The sequence below is a fragment of the Amblyomma mixtum genome, chromosome 5 (assembly GCF_055824585.1).
Source record: "Amblyomma mixtum isolate Tamu chromosome 5, ASM5582458v1, whole genome shotgun sequence".
In the NCBI taxonomy this organism is placed as follows: domain Eukaryota; kingdom Metazoa; phylum Arthropoda; class Arachnida; order Ixodida; family Ixodidae; genus Amblyomma; species Amblyomma mixtum.
The window spans coordinates 124,839,541-124,860,397 of record NC_143016.1 but is presented as its reverse complement, the minus strand read 5'-3'; positions in this window follow the sequence as shown (position 1 = coordinate 124,860,397).

Below are 20,857 nucleotides of genomic sequence, written 5' to 3'. Positions count from 1 at the left end.
GTCGACTTGCGCGGTGGACTGGAGTCAGGTCCTAGAGGGCTGGCGTCACGACTCAGACTCAGAGGGCTGTCGTCACGACTTGCAGGAGGTGTCCGGTACATGGAAGGCTACTCCGCACCTCCACCAGATGTCACGTTGTAGTGACGGCAGTCCAGCGGTCACGAATACACTGACAAGGCTTGCAAACGAAGCTCTTGATTTGGGCTGACTTTCACCTGCAAAAGAACTGAATCATTCGGCCGCGGCGCGGAAAGAGAAGTTTATTTTTTCAAAAGCAACAAAAATACAAAACAAAACGGTTGAACTGAAAGGTCTGATCATTGAAGCACATGCGCAGTGCCGCTGCACTGAGCACCTCAGTAGGGCAGTAATGAGGCCGACAAGCGACCGCCGCGCAGGACGATGAAGTATGTCGACCATTTGCGCAAAAACTCAGCCTCGCTCATTGACATTGTGTCCACGCATGCTTGCTCAAAGAGGCGCGTGCGGAGGCGCTGCAACATTGGAAACATGGTTCTTTGCGGACGCCCATTTAAGGAAGCCACTCCACGCTGCCGCCACAAAACGAACATGCCGACACACAAGAGCATATTTGTTAACACTTCGGGTGAACTAGTGCGCGCTTCCAGGCGGGTTAAAAACATGCGTGACACTAGTATCCAAAAAGTTCGCGCCACTACACACTCTAACATTGCGTGCCGCAATGTTTCGAAGAGACCGCACTGCGGGCATCGGGAGGAGGGCGCCACGCCCCACGCCGCAAGGCGGTCCTTTGTGGGCAGGACCCGCCAGCCTCACAGCCAGCCGAAGTCCCTGATGTCTGCAGGAAGCGCAGCTGAGGTCAGTTGGCGCCAGCGCGCTCGTCTCGTTTTCTGGAGTTATTCACGGGTCAGCTGAGCGACCGTTAGTGCTTCACACATCCTTGAGGGCGGGGTTTCGTCAACATCCAGATCGAGCAAGCTGGCAGTCAATGACGCCAGTGTGTGACGCACGTTTACGAAAAACGCCGGCGGCTGCTCGGCTGTAGGGCCAACCACGTGTTATGTAAAAAAACACACTACGCACTGTACCCAGAAAGTATGCGAGGAGTGTTCTCCCGGGATAGTCTGTGTTGCGCACAAGATCGCGTACTCCTCGCAAGGCGAGCACATTACACATGGTGCGGATGCAAGGTATACTAAACCCACCCATGTACGATGGAAGGCGCATGAACAACCGTGACACAAGTTCGGTTTTGCCCGCCCGAACGAAAGAGCCACAGGCCGAGGTTAGCCTGCGAGCAAACGTGCGCGGTGGGTTTGCGACGCGGGAAACAAAAAAACATGCGGCTAAGACTGTGGACTTCACTATATAGCTGCGCTCTGCCATTGAAGGGCGGAAAGTTGACGCCACCGAGAGGCGTTTCTCAGCATTCGTGCGGATGTTAGTCCAGGTTTCGCGGGCTACTTCTCCGCTGGCGAGGTAGCTACTCCCAGGACTTTCACTCCCGGCACCCACTCCACCTCACCCACAAGGTACGGTGTAAATGTGCCAAACCTTAGCGCCTAGCTTCCTTTTCGCCTGTTCAATAGGGTCCCCGATATCTCGCTATACTCGAGAAACATCCGCGAAAAGCGGCGTAGCTGTCCTCGTCCTTGAGAAAAAGCGACACGTCGTCGGCGTAGTCCGAACCTTTGATTTGGCCCTGGCCAGGCAGAGGGAAGCCGCGTATGGATGTGCAGTCGTTAATACGCCGGATGAGTGGATCCAGGCATAACACGAAGAACGTTGGGGAGAGGGGGCATCCTTGCCTTATGCCCCGGGTGACTGAGAAGGGAGCGCTCTGGTGGCCGTTTACGGAGAGTTGAGCGTTCAGGTCTGCCCAAAATAAGCGCAGCCTGCTGACAATTTGCGGCGGAAATCCGGAGGCTTCGAGGACTCCGAACAGATACGAGTGTTCCTCCCGATCGAATGCTTTCGCCTGATCGAGCGAAACAAAACACCCGGTGAAGCCCGTCCTGCTGGCAAATGTGAACAGGTCTCTTGTGAGTGCCAATGCAGCAAACACAGAGCGGTCAGGCACGCTGCCGGTTTGAGCCTGGTGAATTAGGTAAGGCAGAACCGTCCGCATTCTTCTGTTGAGTAAAGATGCGACTATTTTGTAGCCTGCGTTAAAAGAGGCTTATGGGCCGCCATGCTTGCGGGTCGGAGGGGTGACCGCCCGCTTCCGGAATGAGTATGATGCGGCATTGGCGGAAAGATTTTGGACGTTGGTTGGTTTGTTTATGGGGTTTAACGTCCCAAAGCGACTAAGGCTATGAGAGACGCCGTAGTGGAGGGCTCCGGAAATTTCGACCACCTGGGGTTCTTTAACGTGCACTGACATCGCACAGTACACGGGCCTCTAGAATTTCTCCTCCAAAGAAATTCCAGCCGCCGCGGCCGGGATCGAACCCGCGTCCTTTGGGTCAGCAGCCGAGCACCATAGCCACTGAGCCACCGCGGCGGCATTTTGGACGTAATCCATCCGCGAGGAAGCTGTTCACCATCTGCAGCAGCACTCCTTGGATCTGGTAAATAAAAGTTGAATGAAAACTTGTTGGAATGCCGTCTGGACCGGGGGCAGAGGCTGCATTCATACTCTGCAGGATGGCGTGCAGCTCTTGGCTTGTGGCTGGTGCGCAAAGGTTTTCATGCAGCTCTTCAGCTACTCGTGGCAAGTTTCCAAAGAACCTTTGTAGAAGCCCGTCATAACCATTTTGAATATGTAGAAAACTGCCTGTAGAGAACAGGTTCGAGAAGTGGCTTGCGAAGATCGTGCAGATATCGGACGGAGGTTTGCTTTGGGTGCGTTTGGGAGTGTCACGAAAGGCACAGTAGCGGGAGCGAATTCCTGTGCCGTTCCTGCGCGTACGTGTCGTAGCACAGCCGGGTCTGATATAGGCCGCCCGAGCTGATGTGCGCGACTAGCTGCCCGTGAGGACTGGCAGAGCAACACGTGGTAACGTGCTTTAAGTAGGCTCAGGTAATCGCTCATTGCAAAGGTTAAGGGTGCTCCCCTCTGCACTATACGGATGCGCTTGAGGGCGTCATTCAGTGCATGAGTTACGCGGCGTCTGCGGTCTTGACCGGCCGCCACCAGAGTTGCCTGCCAACAAGTCTTGAGTGTGTCCCATGAATCAGTTGCAACGAAGCTCTTGCACTATGCGGCCAACGCCGTACGCAGCGACGCCACGCTTTCCGGGTCTCTGCCAGTAGGCTCGTGTCCATACGTCACGTAACAGTACGTGGGGTGTCCTCACCAAAGTCGAGCCTTCGGAAATCACCGGTGTACCTGCAGGGAACGCCAGAACCTCGCAGCCGACGACAAAAGAAGCAAACTCAGGTGGAAAATAGAAGTTGTCTATCCGACTGGCTAACTGTGCTCTCTCCCACGTCGCTCCAAAGGCATCCCCGTGAAGCTGCACCCACGCGTCAGACAAGCGGAACTGAATCACGAGATCGCGGAGCACGGGATCACCGGAATAACGGCGACCGTGACCCTGTCCGCGGACGTCACGGTCAATGTTAAGAACACAAATGAAGTCACAGACTATAAAAGTGGGGTGAGGATCAAGGAGGAATGAGTCGAGGCGCTCGAAAAAATCGGAACTACTAGACTGTCGTGCTGGCGCGTATACAACCAACGTACGTACCCGCCGCTGGTTTAGTGTGAAATCCACCGCAAAAGTGCGGCCATCCAGCCCGAAAGTGCAATGAGCACCCGCGCGCAGGCAGGGGTTTACAAAAACGACACCAACACCGCACATATGATAATCAGTCAACGAAAAATAAGTAAGAACAGAAAACCGAGTGATGAAATTCAGCACATCAAGCGAAGTACGAAAATTGCACTCCTGTAAAAACACGATGTCGACGCCCCTAGCCCTGGAAAAGTGCATCACTTCTCTCTGTTTGTCTACGGATTGAAATCCCCGAACATTCAGGGAGAGGAGATGCACAACCGCCATGATTGCAAAGAGCACCGACGGCATAACATACAACCTAAAGAGCGCTGCCATGGGCGGCGCTTGACGCGCGCGGCACTTTTTTGCTACAACGTTCGTTAACCGTCCCTCCGGATTCCGATGATTGGGGGGTGGGCACGTTTGTAGTCGGGTCTGGAAAAGTCCATTGTTTCGGGGTCGTCGGCGCTTGCGGTCTCGCTCACCGGTTGCTGCGTGGTCTAGGCGACGCTCGCAGCTGAAGCCGATGCCGACGCCAGGGTCGCCGACGGGAGGGTGTGGCTGGCTGGTGATTGGAAACGCGCGTCGTCCTCACCGTGAGGAGTCGTCGGCCCTGATGACTGCCCGCGCGTCAAGTCGCCTGTCAGCCGAAGCGGCGTGACTTTGTCCGCCACCTCCTCCAGGTCGTCCGACGTCACGCTTGACTCGTCGCTGCTGCTGCTGCTGCTCTCGGTGTTGTAGGAATTTGTGCCGGGTAGCGGCGGCAAGGGTTCAGCGAAAAGTACACTGAACAGCTCCACTTCGTTTGAAGTCGTCCCCTCGTGCTGCTCCTTCATGGGCACCTGAGTCGCAGGGGCGGGCTCGGGCTCCCTCGCGCGGCTGCTCGTAGGGTCCGCGTCGGCAACAGACGTCCGGACGGCTGGTGTGCGCGTTTCTGTGGCCACGTTGTCCTTGCTCGGTTCCTTCCTCGAGGCGGCGGCCGCCGCATAGGACCATGGTCGCAGGCAGTCCGCTGTGGCGTGGCTTCCGCCGCATCGCCTGCAAGCCGCTCCGCATCCGGCCGTGTCGTGGCCGAACACCTCGCAGGGAGGGCACCGCGGCGTTCGACACGCCGCGCTGAGGTGGCCGTCCTGCCCGCAACGGGAACACACCTTGCGGACGCCTTGGTAGTCAAACATGACGCGGTGGTCCTGGACGGACAGGAAGTTCGGCACCGCCTGCTTCATCTCGATCCAGACCACGCGCGTCCCGTTGCCGACATGACGACGGCCCTTAAGGACGGGATGGGTGATGTCCAGCACCTTGCCGTAGGAGCTCAGTGCCGCCGCCAGCGCCGCGTCTACCACGAACAGCGGCACACGAAAGGCGTCACGTGGACCACGGCGGGACCCATGCAGGCTACTGGGACGGAAGTGCCGTTCAGGTTGAAGGCGCCTGCCACGAGCATGTTCTCCGCCGCCGCAGCCGAGGCCATGGCGACGCAGAACTTCATGCCTCGATGGTGCTGGAGGCTCTCTAGCCCTTTCGGGCCGATAACCGACTCGATGCCGTCGACGATGTCATCAGCTGTCGCGTCGGAAGTAGCACAACTGAAAACAGCGCGCCTTTGCGGGAGGCGCACGGAACACCGGAGCGCAGTAGGCCCGGGCCTCCCATGACGTCACGGGCGGCCGGCTGGGCTGCTGCTTGCACGAACTCCACGTAGTTTGCCCGAGCACCGGCAAAGCAACGGCGCCTGGGCTGGGAGGCTGGTTGCGGTACCTCCGAATCGCAGTGGATCCGCAGTGGAGCCGCAGTGGAGCAACAGTCGCAGTGGAGCAACAAGCGTACTCGGCGGTCGTCGAACTACGAATGCCCGCCGCTGGCGGCATCGCTCAATTTAAAGCCGGCAAGGAAACTTAGAGATTACAGGACAAGATCACCTGCAGTAATCTGGAAACCCGTAGATGCAGCTCTTCATGGCTGTGATCAATCGAGTTGAGCCCGGTCGCTTCTCGCGTCACGAACAAAAATAACACCCCTTTTGCAGCCTTGCGTGAACGAACGGACACTACAATGATAGTGGCAATATTCTGAATGTCAATTTCCACTATCTACGTGGCTCACTTATAACTCCTCCCATGGGCACATTTTACCGTCTGTTTTTTTTTTCTAGCAAAGATTTCAAAAACAGCGACTTGATGGCTGCATTAACGCTTTTAAGGTCTCTTCTCGGCCCCTATTCAAAAATGGAGCCTGCTGCCCGAAACACATTCTAATGAGCGTGAAGCACTTACATTAATGTTCATAAGCCATCTTCTCGACTTAGATCTTTTAGCGCGGTAGCGTTGAATGCCCCATTACGCAGAAAATCCGACGTTGGCGTTGCCGGCATTGTGAGCGAAAAATCACGCGCATGACTCTGGCAAGTGGTTCCCAAAGAGCAGCATAGGGGGCCGGTTGTCCACCTAGGTCACACCATTTAGCGGCGTCAGCACAACCTGCTCACTGGATGGAGAGCAAACTGCCCTCCGTGGCGGGTGGCAGTTAAATTGGGAAGTGCAATCTGGGGCGCACAAGGCCCACCACTGGGAGCACCTCCTGCCTTGGCAGGACAGTGACGGATCACTTAACCCCTGCACCACTGCTCAAGGAGGGGTATGAGGACTCCCAGCCATCTATGAGTGCAAAGTAGAGAATGACCTTCTGCATACTGGTATATATAAATTAACTAATTACGCTCATGCATCATAGCCTTAAAGCGCAGCTTAAAGGGAAGCTGAAGCGGTTTTTTGGGAATTCGAGGTTATTCAAGAATCCAAATCTATCAGTCTCCTAGGTAAAACATACAAAGTAGTTTTGCACTAGCATTTCAAATCGTGACATAATTGTCGATTAAAGCGCGGCGATGTTTAGGCTTCTCCTCACTACTTCGAGGAGTGCGAGGAAACTCGGCAGTGACGTCATTGTTGCCGAAATTTCCGGTGGGCGCTGCTTACGCCTGCATGCTGCTGTGCGTCATGAGATGGCGCAAGCAATGCATCGTGAGCTTCACCTTTGACGGCGTCGGTTTTCATACATAAAATAACCGAAACGTAGTGCCGTCATACGTGACGTCATTATCGGGGCCTCTGCCCGTCGCTGTGCCCTTCAGAAAAGCTGAACGCAGACGATGACTTTATTCGGCGATTACGCCACCATTTCAAAGGCTTTCAAAGGCAAACAAAGTCGCACTTTACCTGCACATTTTGCGCAATCAGCAACCTTAAACTCATCGAATTCTAAAACCGCTCCATTTGCCCTTTCAGCGACCCCTTAAACTTTTCAGCTGCTTTATATACATATTCTGCTTTCGTTATTGTTGCCCCTCCTGTAAATCCTCCTCGCGGGCCTTTGAGGTAGAAATAAATAAATTAGCTTTGTGTAAAAGCATGGCAATTATTGTTTAAAATTTTCTGATATTGTGGTATTTAACTTTCATTTTGTTGAAATTTTTTACGCGCCCTCTCTTTATATAATGACCGACAGGTGCCCTTTAAAGTTAATAGGTGATGATGAAATACACATGGAGATGCTGCGGTACGTATTGAAGCCACGACCTCCTCCTCACTCAACGACCGCGGAATTAACGTGTTCGCCAGCAGTAAGCATGGTGGGCTGGTTACACATATGCAGAATGGGCGTCAATGGGCGTTTACACTTTAAGCCAGCTGTATACAATGACAGACAGCTTCGGGCGTTTGGCCTAGGCACATGTAAACGACGTGCTGCTGTCAGTTCGGGGTGATAAAATACACCACGTAAAAGATTTCTGCAAGAAAACAGCGCCTTTTCACTCGTATCGTGTATGAAGAAGCTTGAGACACGAAAAAAGGTGGTTGAAGTTAAAGCACCATCGCCTTAGTGCGGATCATAGAGAATTCGAATAAAGCCCTTTCGTACACGTTGAATGCATCGCATCTCACACTGTGTATTTGTGAAGGTGTTTCAGATTAAATTGAGCAAATAAAATGTTGACAAGACAAGAGCTTTGTGCAGGAGCAAGAGGCAATCTTTGGACCTAAAATTTCTTGTAACACGTGCATTGATGCCTGACGAGCGCAAACTCGAGCATGTAACGTTGTTAACCTGGGCTTTGAATGTCATCTGGGAGTCCAGGTGTACACTCAGGTCGCGGATGACATGAACACGGTGTACAAGATTGCCACCTGCTCTGAAAGGCAAGGTGAAAAGAGGGGCTCGTTATGAGATACGTGGCAAACATACTCAGTATCTAACGAGGGCCTCGATTCCGGCAGTCTTGATTCTGGCAGGTAGCATTAGTGGGTTCTCGCACAGGTTTCGCTCTCGCGTATAGAACACTTTACTACGTGGCACTCACGATAATTCAGCGCGTACTACGTCAGCCGCTGTGAAAGAGGGTGGTGTTGGGGAACACTCTCAAGGTTCTGTTACACTGCACATAAATACCCCTGAAAGTAGCAGTTTTGACAGAGCACTGAACACTAAATTCTGGGGTCGGAGGTTCAGAATCCACCAGTGGCATGTGGTTGTTTTTCTTCTGGTTTGTAAACAGTTATCATAAAACAAAAGAATAATAAAAGGTAACCTTTTCCTATTCCATTCAAGAATCGAAATAAACACACGCTCTGTGCTCCTTGATTTCTGTGACTGTTGGCTTTCGTCATGCACCTGCATTTTAGTTATACAAAGTTGATTTCCTTTTAATAGGGAAGGAAACGGCTACTGTTTTGTTACAGCTGAGCACTGACGCGTTTCTTCCGCACCATTCTCATATTCAATCCAGATCTTTTTTTTTTGCAATTACCATGTTGTGACGTCCACAGAGAGAAATAGACAGAAATAAAGGGGAAGTGGGAACGCAGGGATATTAACCAGAGGGTGTTCCGGTAGGGCACCCTGCACAGGGGAAGAGAGATGAAGGGATTTAAAAGAGAACGGGAGAAAAGCCGAGGTGCACAATAATAGTTTGTCCTTCGAGCCAGTCACTCTCACCAATGGCGTTGTAGTCCTTCAAGAAAGTTGACTTCTGTGGCCACGATCCGAAGATCCTATCCATTGTTAATGGTCGAGTATCAAGGTGCTTCAGAGTAGAACACTACATATGTCTTTCGATCGCGGAGAGGCTGTCGGCTATCCCAATCACTCATGTGGAGGTTCTTGGCTGCTGAGCTCAAATGCAGCCTTTCCGGCTGCAATTCACCTGATCACAAGAACTGGATGGAAGTGTCCACACAGCCAAAAAACGAGGACGTCATGAAAGTAGTATTTCAGAGTATCTGACGCAATCCACAATATCATTAACAAAGTGATTAAGAAGCAGACGCGATCAATTAGACCCTTTTGATACACTCGTTTCAGCAGAGTGTGCAGATGAGAGCCGTTCGCTGTCCGTGACTATTTACGCGGTCGCGAAGGTAAATTTGAAGGAATTCTTACGGAGATGGTGAAAATCTATGTCGTCGTATTTTGCACATGACCAGATCATGACTCAGAAGTCGGAAAGCTTTGCTTATGTTACAATAAGTATCATCAACTTGTCTTCTTTGCTGTGGCCCTTGACAGACGGAGTTCATAGCAAGCTTTGTCTCGGCTCAACGATCTGAAAAAAAGCAATGTTATTTGTTATTCCATGTTAGGTTCGTATTTCAGATAAAAAAGAACACTGGTGTGCAACACACGTTCGAAAATTCTCTTTACCGGTGATAGTAGTGAGACAGCTCTACAGTTGCTGACATTTACCTTCTTACCTTTTTTTTTTGTGCGCAGGTACTACCATCGACATATTATTGCAATATTGAGACCTTTTCTTGCTTAAGGACAACTTAGAAACCCGTGTCAAGGCAGGCGTGTGTAAACAAACCCTTTACTACGGATATCGCAATTACGTCATCGTCGCAGCTCTTTTTGGAAGGCGCTGCATGAATGCCTCCTGCCGCCTTGGAAAAAACCTGGCCCCTTGAGCGTTCAGGAAAGAATCATTTCTACAGCAGTTGTTATTACAGAGAGTGGAGACGGTTGGAAGTCTTGGTTAAGCTGAAGCGAAGTGTTTGGTGAACGCTTGGCTTGGTCTTTATAGGCTTATGCCTAAGGAGCGAACGCACGAGCAGCTGACTCGGATCTCGGCGAGAATAGCACTGCTTGCCGTGGCTTCACGTGTCACAGCCCATCGCCGTTTTCATTTTCTTTTTCCTGCGGGCACGCCAATCAAAAGATGGCGCTACAGTCTAAAGCGCATTCGTACGGCGATCGCCACCTATATGCTTTCAAGGCTAGTCACAGCCCTTGTTTAACTAGGGGACGATTTTGTACACCTTGCTTATTCTAAAACATAGCGCTACTTTCGGGAAGCTGCGGTTTACGTAACAGGCAAGCCGATAGTATGACTACTTTCCTTTCGGAAACTACGCCTCACGTGTAAGAAAATAAACTCCGGAAATTTGATTGCTCACTTCCCAGGGTATGTGATAGGTTGCATGGTTCTGACTCTCATACGAAGAGGAGTGTATAGGCACAAAGCTCGCCGACTGGCAGACGTGTACGTTGTATAATGGGAAAGGATTTGCAAATGAAGGAAGTCAGAAGTCACTGACGAAAAAAAAAAACTCTGAGTGGAATATATTTTTCGGGGGAGTTCGTCAAGGGCAAATTAGAGATCGTCATTTTTTCCACCTGAAATGAATTTGATTACGGTACAGGGAAATAGAGCCAGCAACATGCCGCCGATCAGTCACAAATCCCCGACTTTCGCATTCCGCGTACGGTTCTCTACCAACTGATCTACGGCGCCGTTTGTCCAACCTTCCACTTTCGGGTGCATTTATGTAAACTGTAATCTATACTTGAGAATAATGGCCAGTACCACACTCAACCTCAGCGGCTTGTGCAGTACGTCCTGTTCCACGTTGAACACAATGATGAGCAGTGTGTTCCGTATATTTCTTTTCACACTATTCTACCGCCACGCACTACGGTAGTCGCGCTACAGCTACTGCTTCCTCTAGTTTTAGGAGACACTACACATTTCTGCTTGTCTGATTTACGTGTTCGATTCAGTGGAATATTTAAACTGGCATTTTGTATCTGACTCGAAAATGTTAAATTACTGCATTTTCTTGTTTGTAAGAAGGGAAGAAGGACAGGAGACAAGGGCAGGCAAGCAATTCGAAAATTTTCAGAATGGTCCTCAAATGTAACTTCATCCTTAATTTCAAGACAGATGACGCCTGTCATGTCGCCACTTATTTTCAACACATCCTTTGATGACACGTGCCAGTTCTGTGGGGAGGTGGCTGACACCTTCCACATGGTTTGGGCGTGTCAATCAAACCCATCTATCCCCCCCCAACCCCACCAGAGAGGACTTTGAGGCGGCCCTGCTCGGCTGTCAGGACCTAATGACCCAAAAGGCCTTGGTTTACTGGATGCGGGCGGCGTTGCTTGCCAAGGGGGCCCCGGAATAAGGACTCCACCTAGTATTGTTAGGGGAAAGGGCCAATAGGGCCTACCCCAATCACCTCTCTGTAAAATTTAATTGCACGATAAATGTTTTTCACCACCACAACATCGCCACTTATAACGAAAGCATTTGCTTTCATTTGCAGATAATGCTCGAAGTCATCGTGTTCAAATACCTGGACGAGTGGGACACTATAGAAGAAGCAAAGTGGAAACCGTACTACACAGCATGTCTGGGCGGTTTCATTGATACTCTTGGGCCGCAGGAGCAAAGTCAGCTCGTGGACGACTTGATAGCGGCCGATAAAGAAAGTGAGTAGCCTCGTGCTCGCGTCGACAGTCGAACGTGCAGACGTCTACACGTTGATATGTGGCTCATATATGCCTGGTGTTTCATGGAAGGCGGCCACTAATGCACACCCTGAAATTCCGGCCACGAGCAGAGTTTAACGTAAAATGTTTATGAACACAATTTATGAAAGTGGGCTAACGACGACAGAAAAGCCTAATACAGTTTATTCCTCCTCCTAGCATGTGTGGCACAAAGCGGCAGAACTGCTACGCGTGGCTCTGCGTGCACCGAAGCCGCACGATGTTCGAATCATGGCATTGGGAATTAACTTTCCAAAGCGGCATTTCGGCTATAAAAGCTGCAGTAGTGGAGGCATCAGGGTTAATTGAGACCAGCTTGGATTCTTTAACATGCCCTTGCGTAGCACAGCACACGGGCATTTTTCGTTCCGCCTTCGCTGAAATGCAGATGCGGCAGCTGGCGTTGTCACCAGCAGCCGAGCGCCAAAGTCACCGAGCCACCATGGCTGATCACAGTGTGGGAGTTGGCAGAACTCTGATGAACGACAATATCATGGGTTACTGCATTTTTCATATTTTGTAACCCGATATAGCTTTCATTAATGCTGAGCTAGAATTATCTAATTGTAACCGCGCACCGCACCCTTATATAACCACTAATACTGAATTGTTAAAAGAGCTTGGTAGTTAACAGGATACTTTCGTTTTCTCAGGCCCATGGACACCGGTTGTACTGCGCCGAAGAAAGGACATTTATACGTCAAAGCGCCCGTTTTTTAAATAGAGCACTAGGACTACATCAAATACCTGCTGTAAAAAATATGTAATGAAAAATATGTAATGAGCGAGAGCCGTGTGCATATGTGTCCTTCATAGTTTTTTGCGGCTTTGCGCGACAGTTGAGAAACTGATCTCTGTTAAATCAAGGGTACACAACCTGACCGTCCTTGCCAGCTTTGGTCCTGTTTTTACTCCTCCGCTCCCTGCTAGGAGACCCTTGCGCCATTCATAGCGAGTTCAACCTTCCTCACACCTTCCAGCCTCACTGGAACGGGGTTGTGCGTCGTTAGTTGCCGAAGGTGCCCCATAAACAGATCTCTCTCTAGAAGAACTTCGAACAGTATTAGCTCCCTTTTCTAGCCGACGTTCACTGTCTCTGGTGTGTGCTATAAAACAAATACGGTGACAGCGCAGCATATCATTATGCCCTCCGGTAGTGTGCCTTTATTGGAGGAAAAATAAAGCGTTAGACGCGGCCTCCCGACCGATCTATAAAATTTTGTTGCCTAAGCACCGAAGCATAAGTGTGCTCGCTGGCGATGTTCTCATGCATACGAGGTCTGTTAGAAAAGTATCCGACCTTTGCCCGAAGAAAAAAAACTGGCATAACTGGAGCGTTAGACACCTCATAACCTTCAAAGTAGTCTCCTTGGGGCTCGATATACATCTCCCAGCGGTGCTGCCATTGTTGGAAGTATTCCGAAAAGGCCCTTTTCGGAATGGAATTTAGCTCTGCTGTCGTTGCAGCCGTAATGTCCTTTCTTTTCTGAAATCGCGCTCCTTCCAATGACCTCTTGATTTTAGGAAACAGCCAGAAGTCGTAGGGGGACATATCAGGAGAGTAAGGAGCCTGTTGAACTACAGGATGCTGGTTTTTCGCCAGAAAAGTCTCAATCAAATGCGAGGAATGTGCAGGAGCAATGCCGCTAGGGATGCGCCAATTTCTTGTTGACCTCAATTCCGGTCTGTTGCGCCGCACAGCACCACGTAGGCGATGGAGGACATCCCTGTAGTACTCTTTAGTCATTCTATGACCCTGTGGGGTGTGTACTCGTGGTGTGCCACACAGAGGGAGTCAAAAATGCAGTCAGCATCACTTTGACATTGCTGCGCACTTGGCGGGCCTTCTTTGGTCTTGGTGACGTGGAATGCGTCCTCTGTGACGACTGGGATTTGGTTTCCGGGTCGTACCCGTACACCCAAGACTCGTCACTAGTGATTACGGCGTCGGTGAAGTCAGGGTAACTGTTTGTGGAATCCAGCATCTCCTGTGAGACTTCAACACGAAGCTGCTTTTTCTCCACCGTCAGCAGCTTTGGCACGAATTTCGCTGCCACTCTCTCCAGGGCCAAATCTTCGGTGATAATGGAATGTGCAGAAAAACTGCTGATGTCCACCTCTCCCGCAATTTCTCGGATAGTCACACAACAGTCCCGCATCACCACAGCGTTCACTTCGGAAATTACCTGGTCATTTCGGCATGTTGATGGCCGACCGGAGCCTGGCTCTCTCTCCACGGATGTGCGACCGTCTTTAAACCAGTTGCACCACAGCTTAATCTGTGTGCTGCTCATAGCATCATCACTGAACGCCGTCTGAACATTTCGAATGGTTTCCACTAGGCTATCGCCAAGTTTCTGGCAAAATTTGAGGTAGTAGCGCTGCTCCTCTCGCTCCGCCATTTTCCTTGCAACAAAAAACCGACGAGAGCACTGCGCACTGCCTCACTCAAACGCTGCTTCCCAGCGACGGACGCTAACGGCAGGCGGTAAAAAATTCGTGCATGCGCACGAGGGTTCAAGGTCGGCTGCTGTAAGCGCACTTGTTTCCTATCCATCAGGTGTTCGCAAAAAAAAATAACGTCGGATACTTTTCTAACAGACCTCGTATGTACCGAACGCTTATACCATGTTGTTTTTTACCTTTCTTAATTCCAGTGGGAAAGCGCGTAATTTTGTACTCTTCTTGAACACTGAGCAGTCATTTTTTGATCACACGCTTCATTGTGGTCCTCAGAGCAAATTAGACGTAGGGGGTGAAAACAAAATCTTTCCACCTTTCGTAACAGATAAAGTGTGTTAAAGGCAATTATTTACAGTTATGCTCAGGTGCCGTTTGCGTTTCCCGCTCAGTGCAGTCACGAATTCAATTTACTCTTTCAGTTCACGAAGCGTACGAAGCGGGGAGGGATACAGGGGATGATGGAATCGATCTCTACAAAGGTGTTTTCTCAATATGGAGCCTTAAAGAAGTCGCCAACTGGAGCGGCCAATCAGAAGGCAAGTCTGAATTTTCTTCCTCTATTTGTTGAAACTGCACGCTCTGCTTCCCCGAAGTTCATATCTGTCGGGTTCGCTGACCAAGTGAGGCAAAGCCGCTCCAGCAGCCCTTGCCTCCTTCGCACATAAAGTTTACAAACCAGCGTTTCACCAGATTTGTACCCAAAAAATTCGGATGGTCCTCCCAAGACGCAAAATTATGGCCTGCTAAATCGTCGTGAACACGGCGATAAAGCAATGAAAAGGCCCTGTATATATACGCTCGAAAAATAAAATATGTAATCAACCTTTTATGCACCGCAATTAGACTAATTTAAGTAGGGATATGAAGCACAAATGAGTAATCGAGGGGCAAAAGCAATGTACAGCTATCTCGCCTCAACCACAAAAAGGCAAGAAGCCAACAACACGCCTAAAGAACAGGCGTCCAGAGAGCATGTACAGGAAGAAGCAATGTGAAAGGGATCGCGACAGGTCGTGACGATGCGGACCGATCACTCCCCTTTGAGTGTCCAATAAACTGCGGCCATGCCGCGTCATAAGCGCAGTGTGGAAAATGCCACAAATATCAAAATAATACCAATTTGTAGACGACTACCTCTGATTTGAAGTCAAAATAAGCAACAAAAACGCAGTCAAGTGTGCATAAGTGCAAGGTACTTTCCAGAGGAGACGGCACGGAAGCCCAAAAGACGGTAGGTCCAAAGTTTAGACCAGCTGAGAGTAGCTACAGGCGCCCAAAGGCTGCGCATCGCAACAGGCTCACCTGTCGTGGCTGATTTCGCTTTTACGTGTACATATATATCCATTTATATATCGAAGGTGATTTCACGGCAGTTGATTGTTCAATATATGATAAAGTCACCAGAGACTGAAACACACAACCGGATTTAAATCACGATGTTTCGGCTGGAGGACCAGCCTTTTTCGAGTGTTACACATCATTCGAAGCACGCGGCTTGTGAAGCACACGCGAGTAACAGGAATAGCGCAAAGCGCCAGTGCCAACAATGAGGGGGAGGAGAGGGGAGGGGGGAGAATGAAAAAGACGAAAAAGAAAAAAGGGAATCGGTGACAAGTTCAAAAAGGTGATCCCCTAACGTGGATGCAGGTATTCAGAAGGAGCGAACGACAAGAAATAAAAAGGGGGAAGGAAAACTCCTTTCCCCGCCACCTCATGGCTTTCCTAGAAAGACAGGGAGTGACCCTTGATCTGCCGCTCGTTACCCCATTCTGGTGAAAAGCTTGAAGCGCTTGACCCCTGCGCAACGAGGAGGCGACATTTCCAGAGTAACTAGTAGGGATGGGGGTGAGCAGGGATGCCAACGAGACCTCTCAGATAAAAAGAAAGAAAATACGCTGTTGCACAAAAGTGTGCAAAACGCCCCTCAGAGAAAGGTGGTGGCCGCACAACTTAGTACAATATAGGACATCAGCAAAAATCACGTTTTTAATCAATCCTTACTCACTCACTTACGTGCAAATAAGTAGAACGTCGATGGGAACAAAAATTGACCAAATTACGCTAATATATTCATGGCTGGGCTTGCGACCGAATTCCTCAATAGTTTTTCTTTCACATTCACAGTCATTTTACTTCGCATTCTTCCCAATACAGAAAAAAAAATGCGAGGACAAGGGCTAAAAGCTGCTATGTAAGCAGCTTGACTGAGGGCCTTGCCCCCTTTGATGGCAGCGTAGAGCGGTTACAAATCATAAAGTGAAACGTAAAGGCAAGTAGTGCTTCTACATAATATGATGACTCGTTAAAATAAATTACCTTGACTAGTAGTAGTAGTAATAGTATTAGTAGTAGAAGACGTTTATCCGACCATAATTTACAGGCCGTGCATGTCGACCGCCTGGCGACCAGAAGTCGCTGTTCTTCCTCCCCTTGAGCGCCAAGGCAGTCGAGCCAGGTGGTGATGGATAAAGGTGGGGGGTAGGAACCCGACTGCTGAGCAGCCGGGTAATAGAAGAGGCATTGGGCCAGGTCCGCATATATACAGGGGCAGTTGGGACAAGAAGGGTTCGATTGATAGCGATAAAGAAAGAGGCCGGACGGGGTTATGACTGCATTAATCCGGGTGTGCCGAAGAAGGCGAGCCTCCGGCACCGTGAGTGATGAATAACGGGGAAGGTAAAGGTGTTTGTCGAGACGGAGCTCGGAAGTAGAGCTCTTTTATAGTGCGGCGAAGGGTGAGTCTCCAACCGTACTCCGAGGGCTTGGGCCAGGGGATCAACGGGGCTCGGAAAAGTGTGTCACTGGCGAGCTGATGGGCCAGCTCATTGCCGTCAATCCCTGAATGCCCAGGGACCCAGCGGAGGAAAACGATGGAAGGCTGCAGTGCGGAGACCGCTTGTTCGATCTCCTGTTGGAGAGAAGGGGTCAGGGTGCGTTTCTGTATGTGGTGTATAGCATTTTGTGAGTCTGAATAGACTGTGTGCTCTTGGAGAGAGGGAAAGAGGGCAAATGACTGGAGGGCACGCGGAATGGCAAGGACCTCGAGGTCCTCGTCCTGAGGACCTCGTCCTGAGGACGAGGGCGTCCTGAGGGCGTAGATACTGTCCGCTGGTGGGGGTTTCAGGAGCGGAGAGGAGGGGATGGTACAGGGCACAGCCACAGGAACCTCGAGGAGCTACAAAAGAGGCATCCGTGTAGGCTACACCTTGTGTATCAAAGGGAGGGGAATGGTGCTGCGTGGCCGCTTCACGACAGCCGGCGTACAGGACGGGGGACATGTTGGTCGGGAGGGGGAGGGTACGAAGATTGGGAGCCGGGGTGGGAATAGGAGACGTAAACGGGAAGATTGGAATGGGCGGGATACCCGTTTGAGTCAATAAGCACTGACCCTGACGGGTAAGCGAAAGCCGGGCAAATTGTGTCACGATGGAGAGTGAGAACAGAACGGAGACAACGCAAGAGGCCTGTGGAAAATAGCTTAGCGGTAGAGCTATTGATAGGGAGGTTGAGAGCTGCCTTGTAGAGGCCCACAAAGGCAGTCTGGAGGGCGTTAAGTTGAGTCTGAGTTACGAGGCGTAGGGTGCAAAGTACAAGACCTTAATGAGGGCCAGCGCGTGGGCAACTCGGCACGCATGAGCCTCGTGGAAACATGAGCGCCGAGTGACCACGCGCCAGCGGAGGTGAGTTACCGAGTGGCAGGTGGTGACAGCGTGGTGGAGCGCTTGCACTTTGCAAGAATTTTGCACTTCTTGACGACAGGAATGAGAGGACCAAAAAGGTGGAGAGAGACGATGTGATTGTGTGAGCGCTGGTAGGAGGAATGGTTGAGAAGAAGCTGATTTCTCAGGAGCAGGAGACAGGCCAGCGGTGGTGAGAAAGGAGTCGATGAGATCTAGACCACATTGCAGGGTGTCCTGTGCGTGACCGGGAGAGCCGGACAAACACCAGAGAGTGATGTCATCGGCGTAAAATATATGATGCGGGTCGGGAATTCTAGCTAGCTGTGAGGCGAGAGGGGCCATTGCGAGATTGAAAAGGGTAGGGGAGAGAACAACACCTTTAGGAGTGCCACAGGTGAGGTGGTGTGGGTTCGACAGATGGGTGCCTACTCGAAAGCGGGCCACACGTTTGGAGAGGAATGAGCGGATATAATGGTACGTGTGGGAGCCACAGTCCAAGGAGGCGAGTTGAGAAAGGATGTGGTCATGGCAAACACCGTCGAAGGCCTTGCGAACATCGATGGTCACAAGTGCATGAACTTGAGTGGGAGTAGGTGACATGAAGGTGTGCTGGAGAGTCATAAACATGTCCTGTGCACAGCGCGGCGTCGGAAGCCAATGCGAGAATGGGGGAAGAATTCCCTCGCCTCAAGGAAATTCGAAGGTGAGTCAGAGCCATTCGCTCAAGGGTCTTACCAACGCACGATGTCAGGGAGATTGGGCGGAGGTTATAAAGAGAGGGATGTTTGCTCGTCTTTGTAAATATAGAAATGAGGGAGGAGGTCCAGGGGCACGGAAGGCAGTCGCTGTCCCAGGCCTCATTGTAGGTTTAACGGGGGAATTTTTGGCGCAGTAAGGAAGGTTACGAAGTGTGGTGTATGTAATGGCATCCTCACCGGGAGGCGAGAGTGTAGCATTGGCAGCCAGAGCCGATTTGTGCTCCCGGAGAGTGAACGGGTGGTCCAGATCGGGGTTAGGTCCACCCGAGTACACCGGGTAGGAGGGTGCCAGAGGGGGCGGGAGGGGGCGAGAGGTAGAGAGGCGAGCTGATGAAAAACATCGGAGGGAGTCCCCTGAGTGAGGGCTTTAGCTAGAGTGGGAGCAAGGGCAGGCTCAGTGACAAGGAGGGATTTAAAGAGAGACCATGTGGATCGCGAGTGCAATACACAGTCAAGGTCATCATAAAGAGCACTCCGGCCGCCGCGGTGGCTCAGTGGCTATGGTGCTCGGCTGCTGACCCAAAAGACGCGGGTTCGATCCCGGCCGCGGCGGCTAGATATTCTTTGGAGGAGAAATTCTAGAGGCCCGTGTACTGTGCGATGTCAGTGCACGTTAAAGAACCCCAGGTGGTCGAAATTTCCGGAGCCCTCCACTACGGCGTCTCTCATAGCCTTAGTCGCTTTGGGACGTTAAACCCCACAAAACCAAAACCAAACCATAAAGAGCACTCCAACGAGAGTGCTGGAGGGAGGCGCAGCGGCGACGATCTCGCCCGCAGAGCAGTGATCCGGGAGGTAAGTTGGCATCGTGTGGTTGGGAGGGAAAGGAGCGTTAAAGACGTTTACGGCCTCATCATAAACGGAGAAGGTTAGGATCTGGGTCTTTGACTGGGTGCCGAGAGCGAACTTGACGGCTACTAAACGTGAGCGCTGCTGAGATGCACGACGTCCAGTCGTCGTAGGGTTGAAAGGAGGCGGAGGCGAGATTAGTGTGAAAGGCGTGCCAGTCACTGTGAATAACCGGTTGACATCGAGGGATGTGGAAAGAGAGGTGGTAATATTGATGAGAAAGTGGTCATTGAGAAGAGTTTAGGCTGTCACCTGCCAGTGAAAGGAGAGTCAACCCCGTGAGAAAGTGAGGTCGGGTGTCATGGGGCGCTGTGAGGCAGTGCCCGCTAGAGTAGGGGAGCCAGGAGTATTAAGAAGGGTGGGGTGGCGTTCATGGGCCAGATGATGGAGGAAGCGGCCTGGTTTAAGGATTTGGGGGTAGCCCCTGAGTGTGTGGGGGGCATTAAAGTCACCACCGAAGACGAGATGGGAGGTAGTTTTGCGCTGTTAAATATATTGTAAGATGAACCAACAAGCCCTGCATCAAGTACTTTAGAGTGAAGGATCTTGCCCAGAGCAGAGAATAAAGAGTGACACGGGTGGTTGTAGAAAGACAGAAGGGCGAGTGAGATGCGGGAAGAAGGGTTGTAATAGACCACACCAACTAAATATGTAAGGAAGGTGGAGGGGATGTCAAGTGGCTCGACGAGAATAACGCTGCGTACATAAATAGACGCAAGTGTTGTGGCCGTAGTGGCATGGTATGCGCAGTAGCCTGGGACAGTGCGGGCCGTCCGAGTCTCCTGGAGAAGGAGTAAATGGGGCAGGAAGGGGCGGGTGAGCAGATACTGGTGGAGGGGAGTCTTATTATGGTAAAGATTTCGACAGTTCCACTGCACAATCTCGAGGTCCTTGCCAAACGGATTTATGATAATGCTGAGGTAGAGGCTCGTGAAGGGTACGCGTTCCTTCTTTTTCGCCGGGGGCAGTGACTCATGCACGAATTGGAGCATGGATGTGAAGCCTTCGAATTGCTTGGATTGTGCTCGGAGGGTGGTAAGATTCTGAAGGAGCGAAGTCTCTAGCTGAACCAAGCGAGTGTGGTGTGCCTGTGTGGTGGTTTAGACAAGATAAGCCAAAGGGGCGACCTGGGCGGTAGAGGAGGGAGTGGTGAACGTGGCAAGCTGCTCATTTAGCTTGGTAAGTTGGGAGATAAGTTGGAGGGTTTGAGTCAAGGCTTGAATCTGCTGTTGTAGATCGTGGGAAATGCGCGGCTGCTCTCGCTGCTGGTGTTCCAGAATTGCGAGCCGGAAGTCGAAGGAGCGGTTCTGGTTAGTCAAGGATGGAAAGGATGGTGTAGTGGAAGGGAGGGATGCTGGCATCGGGGATCCTTTAACTTTGGCGGCATAGGAGCCTGGTGGTGACGTGATCGGAGGTGATGGAGGTTTGTGATTAGAGGAGGAGAGATTATTAGAGGAGGAGGGGGCGGTAGGCTGAGTGGCCTGGCGCAAAGCTACGCGTCTGAAGTATGCAGCTTTGATACACTCGCACTGTTTAGCGAGGAGGAAGGGTCGGCCGGTAGAGGAGCAGCACA